The following is a 7,917-nucleotide window of genomic DNA, read 5'->3' as shown; positions in this document are numbered from 1 at the left end:
TTGTGATCCCGAGGAGTAGTTTTGTCTAGGGTGATGATCAAGCAGAAAAGTATTAAGTAGTATCAGTATGATCTAGTTTGTAGTATGAACTATGTTGGTTTTAAATGAACATGGTATGCTTAAAATGATCTAACCATTGCAATTGTATATCATCCATTGGAGCATTAGCGCCATACTTTATATCATGTGTTGGAGTCGCGTGTTTTTGATGATGTAAAAGGAGAGCGGCGTAACTGAGAGCAGGACCATCTGAACACGTAATCCTGGTCGTAGGTCCACCTCTAGGGATCTGGGCTAGTGGGCCTGTCAGAACAAATACGCGTCTCAGGGAAATGGGTCGAACGACGAAATACGATGAAGAACAGTGGCGTACGGTCATTCGCGGGCCGCGTAGGCCGGTGGATCAAAACTATGGATGGCACTCAAGCGCAAGTGTCCATTAGTGTTTTTTCCTCACGCTAGGGTTTTTTTCTCTCGGCGGCGATTCTAGCCGCCGTTGAGATCGCTTGTTCCCTCCCGCCGATCTGCTCCAGGAGACTGGTTCGGGCTGATCCAGGGGTGTTCCTCGGAACGCTGCCCGGCCTTGGCTGTGTCCTCCCCGTTGTAATCGGCTCGGGCTAGGGTTTCCCCATAGGTATACCCGGTGCTGTGAAAAAGATCGGGTAAGAGTTGCAAGATGTCTGCGGAAGCTGGGGGCACGTCGGCTGCGGCCGCTAGCCCTACAACCGCGACGGATCTGGAGAGGATGATGGAGGAGCTAGGGTCCAGGAGGACGACATGGATGATGTGGTTGTAGATGAGTCTGAAGTCCCGCAGGAAGCCGCAAGGTGGAGGGCAGTGGCTCGAGTTCACATCGACAAACCGTATAGTCAAACATGGTTTTTCAGAAACATGAGATCGGCATGGGATCTGGCGCAGCCAGTGAATTTCAGACCACTCGAAGCTAATCTGTATACCTTGCAATTTAGCTGTTTGGGAGACTGGGAAAGAGTCATGCAAGAGGGGCCCTGGAATTTCATAGGGCACGCCGTCGTTATTACTCCGTATGATGGAATAACCCAGCCGACCAGAGTCAAGCTTGACACCATAGATATTTGGATTCAGCTCCATGATGTTCCAGAGCTATTTGCACACTTGGTGCCTTCTTTGGCTGCTAAGGTTGGAGAAGTACTTCATGTTGAGAGATCATCGTATGATTTTGTGGGCAACTTCTTTCGTGTCTGGGTTAAGATCAATGTCTACAATCCCCTCAAGAATGCAGTGTCACTTATCAGGAACAAAGAGAGGCAGATCTATAGGGTAAAATATGAGCGCCTCCCGGATTGGTGTGCGGTGTGCGGACGTTTGGGTCATGTATTCAAGGAGCATGGGGATGGAATCCACCCAAAATCTGCTTTAGTTTTCAGCGACCTCCGTGCTTCTTGGACAATGCGGGCTGGACGAGGCCCCGGTGGGGGACGTGGACGCCGCGGAGGACGCAGAGGGGGCAGATCGGGGAACCGAGATGCAGGAAAGCAATCCAATGCGACCAATATGCATGGCCGAGAGTATGATCCAGAGGATACAAACGATGATATGATAACAGATGACCTGAACAGGAAGAGAGGGGACCGATCAGACCATGACCTTCGTGCTTACTCTCGGGGGCCAGAGCAGGCTCAAGTTCATCGGGGGAATGAGCTGGCCATCGTTCCAAGTGGTACCAACGTGGTTAGCCCAATACCAGTTAGGGAACAGAAGCGCACCAGGATGGAAGATGGAGATAGAGATGCTCAAAATAGTCTAGTGAAGAATTTGGCGGGCTCCATCGAGGAGCGCCGCCCGTCCCAATGAGTGCCCTATGCTGGAACTGCCGTGGTGTGGGCAACGCCGCGACAGTCCAAGAACTTCGCGAATTCGCGAGGAAGTTTGCCCCTGCCCTCCTTTGTATTGTTGAAACACAGATAGAAGGATCGAGGGTAGAATCTTTAGCAAGTACTTTGGGTTATGACAAATCTTATGCAGTTAGTAGTCAAGGTAGAAGTGGTGGTTTGGGGCTGTTTTGGAATAATGAAATAAAGATTGAGGTTTTGGGTTATTCTTGCTACCATCTTGATGTGTCTGTGGAGGAACCGGGATGTGATGTATGGAGATTGACATGTGTCTATGGTGAGGCCCAAACCCACTTGCGGCATCAAACGTGGACAGTTTTAAAAAATATAAGTACTTTGAGCTCGCTGTCATGGTTATGCATGGGATATTTCAACGAGGTTTTACGTCCGGACGAACACGTTGGGGTTGGACAACGAAGCAATGCACAAATCCAAGCCTTTCGTGAGGCTACTGACGTTTACATGTTGATGGATATTGGATATAAAGGGAGATTTTGGACTTTTGAGAAGAAGGTGTCTGGAGGTACATTTACCAGATGCAGGTTGGATAGAGCATTGGTCAACCAGCAATGGATGACATGGTTTCCTTTGGCGAGCCTTGAACATCACACATCAGCAACTTCAGATCATGGGCCAATCTTTTTAGATTTTGGGAGTTCTGATGATTCCAAACCAACAAGAATGTTCCGGTATGAAGCCATGTGGGAGAAACATGAATTGTTTGGAGGACTTGTGAGTTCAGAATGGGAAGGAGGGGGCCCGATCGAGACTGTCCAGCAGCTTCAAGAGAAACTCGCAAGGGTGGCGAGAGGGATAACTACGTGGAGTAGGAAGTCCTTTGGGAGCGTGAGGAAAGAAATAAAGGAGCTGAAACAAAAACTGGAGGAGTTGCGGAGCGATCCTCTTCGGCTGGCACCGACACACATTGAGCTCAAGATTAATGAGAGGTTAGTTGAGCTTTATCATCGGGAGGAGATTATGTGGAGACAGCGGGCACACATAGAGTGGCTATCTTCGGGGGACCGGAATACAAATTTTTTCCATCTCCGTGCTAGCTTAAGGAGAAAGAAGAACATGATCCGGGCCTTGGAGAATGCGTTGGGAGTGCTAGTAAATGACCCCGTCGAGTTAAGGACGATGGTTAATGAGTTCTACCAGAATCTTTATACATTTGAAGGAGTCCACGGAGTTGAGGAGGTTCTACAGCATATCCCACACAAGGTTACAACAGCGATGAACAATGACCTATGTGCTCCTTATACAAGGGAAGAGGTCAAATCAGCACTCTTCCAAATGTTTCCAACAAAGGCTCCCGGACCTGACGGTTTTCCTGCACAGTTTTATCAAAAACACTGAGATGTGTGCGGTGATGAAGTTACAAACATTGTATTGAGGATTGTGAGAGGAGAGGAGAGCCCCGAATGCATTAATGAGACTATCCTAGTGCTCATACCAAAGGTGAACAACCCAACCCTTCTCTCTCAATTCAGAACAATAAGTTTATGCAACGTCCCCTATAAAATAGCATCAAAGGTAGTGGCTAACAGATTGAAGCAAGTACTCCCAGAAATTATATCTCATGAGCAGTCAGCTTTTGTGCCAGGAAGGTTGATAACAGACAACATAATTTGTGCTTATGAGTGTTTGCATTTTATGAAGCGGAAAAGGTCAAAGAATAACAGTTTTTGTGCCCTCAAACTGGATATGATGAAAGCTTACGACATGTTGGAGTGGGACTACTTGAGAGCCATCATGGGAAAATTGGGCTTTGCACAGAGGTGGATTGATACAACCATGTCTATGATCTCCAGTTTATCTTTTTCAGTTTTATTTAATGGGGAGAAGCTTGAGAGTTTCAAACCATCCAGAGGACTTCGGCAGGGAGATCCAATCTCCCCTTACCTTTTCTTGATTGCAGCAGAGGGCCTTTCGTGCCTCCTGAAATCCAGTTCTCAGTCGTCTTTGTTGGCAGGTATTAAGGTGGCACCCCACGGCACCAGTCGTTAACCATCTCCTGTTCACGGATGACAGCATGTTGCTATTCAAGGCTAGTGTTGAGGGTGCAGAGAAGGTATCAAACCTACTGGATACTTATTGTGGGGCATCTGGCCAGAAAGTGAATAATGCAAAGTCATCCATATTTTTTAGCAAAGGATGTCCTCAAACCTTGAGAGATGGGGTGAAGAACAAGCTTCAGGTGCATAATGAATCACTTAGTGATCGTTATCTTGGCATGCCCACAGAAGTGGGACACTCAAAGAATGGCACGTTCAAGTATCTGAGAGACAGAGTTTGGGAAAAAGTTAAAGGCTGGATGGGAAAATTACTATCTGCAGCGGGCAAAGAGGTTCTTATAAAATCAGTGGCTCAAGCAATACCAGTGTTCTCTATGGCATGCTTCAGGCTCCCAAGAGGACTGTGTGAGAGTGTCACATCCATCATTCGACAATTTTGGTGGGGGAGCAAGAGAGGACAGAGAAAACCGGCATGGGTGGCTTGGGATACGATGACAATGCCAAAATACATGGGAGGCATGGGCTTTCGAGATCTGGAGCTGTTTAACTTGAGCCTATTAGCTCGGCAAGCATGGAGGATATTGGAAGACCCGGAATCATTGAGTGCTAAGATTTTGAAAGATGTCTATTTCCCAGACCGATAACTTTTGGAAGCTCAGTTGGGTTCACGGCCCTCACAGATTTGGAGAGGAATTTTGGATGGACGTGACGTGTTGGCACAAGGGATCATTCGCCGGATTGGGGACAGAGAAGAAACAGATATATGGGCTGAGAACTGGATCCCTAGAGAGAGTTTTAAGAGACCAATCACGTCTCTGGTGCCGGATCCACCACGTCGTGTTGCAGAGCTCATAGAGAACACCACAGCTTCATGGAGAACGCAGCTTGTTCGGTTAGTGTTTACTCCTTTTGATGCGGAGGCAATCCTACAGATACCATTATGCACGCGACGATGTCAGATTTTTGGGCATGGAGTGAGGAGTCTAGGGGCAATTTTTCTGTCAGATCATGTTATCGTATGCTTGTACAGACGAAACTTAACAGGGAAGCTTGGCTTGAGGGCCGCGAGGGCACTTCAGATGTACGAGCAGAGGGGAGCGAGTGGAAAACATTATGGAAAATGCAGGTCCCACCTAAGCTTAAGGTATTTCTTTGGAGATTGGCGAAAAGCTCGATCCCCTCGGGAGAAGTTCTACATCATAGAAATATGGCCACGTCAGCAGCTTGTACTCTATGTGGTGCTCATGATTCGTGGAAACACGCGCTGCTGGAATGTGCTATGTCCCGGAGTACATGGGCACTGTCATCGGAACAAATAGCTGATCAAATCAGCTTGAATCAGCATGAAGGAGCCAAAGATTGGATTCTTGCCATGGGGAAAGCTCTATCTTCAGAGGATTTTGTGAGGATGGTGACAACACTTTGGGCCATTTGAGGAGCAAGACGAAAGGTGATTTATGAGGATATTTTCAAAAGCCCGTTTGCTATTAATGCTTTTGTGAATACATATCTATCGGAGATCAAAGCATTATCACATGTCAAAGAGCACTACACGAGTGCGGTCCAAAGGAGGACGGAATGGATAGCACCTCCTGAGCATTATGTCAAAATCAATGTTGATGCTGGATTGACAAGAGGAGGAAATCATGGCTCTGTGGGTACAATATGCAGGAATTTTGAAGGCATTTTTTTGGGCGCTTCAGCTTATGTGTTTCCGAACCATCGTGACCCAGTCACTCTGGAGGCTTTGGCGATCAGGGAAGGACTTGCATTAGCACAAGATATGAATCTTCATCATATACATTTAGCATCAGATTGCAAAGGTGTGGTCATAGAAGTCCAAACGGGAAGCGGATCGAGCTATGGAGCTATTGTTCAAGAGATCAAGATGACAGCTACTTCTTTTTCTTCTTGTAATATAGTTCATGAGTCTAGGAGCTCCAATGTGGATGCTCACAATCTAGCGAAGCATGTATTAAAATTAGGGCCTGGCCGCCATGTTTGGTTAGGCCAGACCGAGGGCATTTCTTTCATCCCTGTAAACATTGTGACGGTTTGAATAAAAAGCTTCGCGAGATTGCCTCAAAAAAAAAATATTCACGGGCCGCGTTTTTAGAGCAAAGTGACGGCGACGAGTCGAGCCGTGGCTCGCGTCCGTTGGCGAAATCTGTGCTGTGGATCAGAATTGCGTACACGCCGTTAGCTCCAAAAACGGCGCAGCCACGGGTGCCCTGTAGTCAGTTCAACCTTTCTCTATTCCCTCCCCCGGCCCTCCCGAGCTCGTCGGCGGAGGGCGAAAAAATGGCGGCGGCGAGCAATATGGGAGGAGCTGCTGCCCTGCCCGACAACTCACTCGAGTTTCTACTGGATCTGGTTGACAGGTAATTGCTCAGCCGTATTCTTCAGTTCCTTTCGTCCTGCTCCCTGCAGATGTGCGAGCGGACTATGGCGATGACTGGCCTTTGATTTGTTGATCATGCTGTAGGTTTCCGTTCAGAGAGGTCATTGCGGACGTTGAGCAGCCAGATCCGTTGGTGGTGAGGGTCGACTCCCTGTGCGCGGTTGTGGTTGGACACTTCGGCGGCGTTGTTGAGCACATGAATTCCGGCGGCTAGAAGAAAGAATCACTAACACAGTCCGTGGAATCGACCGGCAAGGTGAACCCAGAGGTGCCGGGGTGGACCAGAAGGTACAAATGAAATTAGTGTTCTTTATGACGAGATGGTTTTGATTTTTGCAACTAATGTCACATATTTTCTGTGTATGTCAATGGATGCATGGGGCTATGATTACTAGTGTCAGCTGGCTGCAGTCTGCACTCCTAATTTTTGTGGTAATCCGTGTGTACAATTAGCATAGATTGTGTTTGTAGGTGGATCATGTCATTCATTGACTGATATACCCTGGTATATGAAAGACGAATTCAGCAATTAAAACATCTGAATATGATTTCAGGTTGAGAATTGGCCGTGCACCTCCGGATAGGGCACTCTGCCCCTGGTAGAGTCACTCCACTGGAAGAAACAAATCGGACAATGTAGAGAAACCAGATATTGGGATGAGTTTTGACTCCCTAGGGAAGCCTACGATTTCTATAAGTTGTATAAGATATGGCAACTGTTGTCTGAATGTCGAGCGGACAAATTGTATGCAGGAGATCGTCTATGGATCCTCGGTTAGCATTTAAACCAAAAAAAATCATGAAACCAAAGTTTTTTTTTATTGCTTGCACTGAATTTCACTTCTAAGCTGAACAAAAAGTAATTTTCATTTGTAGGGAAATCCTGAGCAGCAGAATAGCTGGTCTTGCCGGTGCGAGTGCCCTTCAATGATCAGACTTCTTAGAGCTGCTCACAATGGATGGTTGATAGCTGAACACCGGTCAAGCCACAACCATTCAATGTCCCTTACTTGCGGTGAAAAGGTTCATTGGCCGTCCTACAAGCACATAGATATGTAGACAAAAGACTTAGTGAAGCAGCTTAGGGGGAACAATGTGAACCTCAACAAGGTGTACATCATAGTTGTCAGCATCTCCTGTTCATCTCAGAATGTGCCTTTGACAAAGCGGTCTTCTCCCGAATCTGTGTGGCAGGATAAGTCGAGACCAGGCTGCCGATGATGTGAACAAGACCCTTGCTGTGTTTAAAGAGATACAGCGCAACGACCCTTGTGGGCAAATGAAAACAACAAGCTGCAGTACAAATTCTTTGGTGATGTCATCACATTTGACACAACGTATCGGACTAATTAATCTCTATGACATGCCCTTTGGGTTGTTTGTTGGAGTGAACAATCACTTCCAGAGCGTAATTCTAGCTGGTGTCTGGGTGCGTGACGAGCAAGTGAGAACTTCCAATGGGTGTTCTCTGAATTCATTAACATGATGAGGGGTATACACTTGCAGACAATACTGACAGATATGTACATCGCTCTCCGAGCAGCACATATTACGGCTAATATGTGAATTGTACATACAAATAACTATGTTGTTCCATGTGCAAATTGCAGATCAAGTGAGAGCCATGGAA

Source organism: Triticum urartu, chromosome 3A (assembly GCF_056163025.1).
Source record: "Triticum urartu cultivar PI428250 chromosome 3A, HENAU_Tu73, whole genome shotgun sequence".
NCBI lineage: Eukaryota > Viridiplantae > Streptophyta > Magnoliopsida > Poales > Poaceae > Triticum > Triticum urartu.
Note: the sequence above shows the minus strand (reverse complement) of the source record.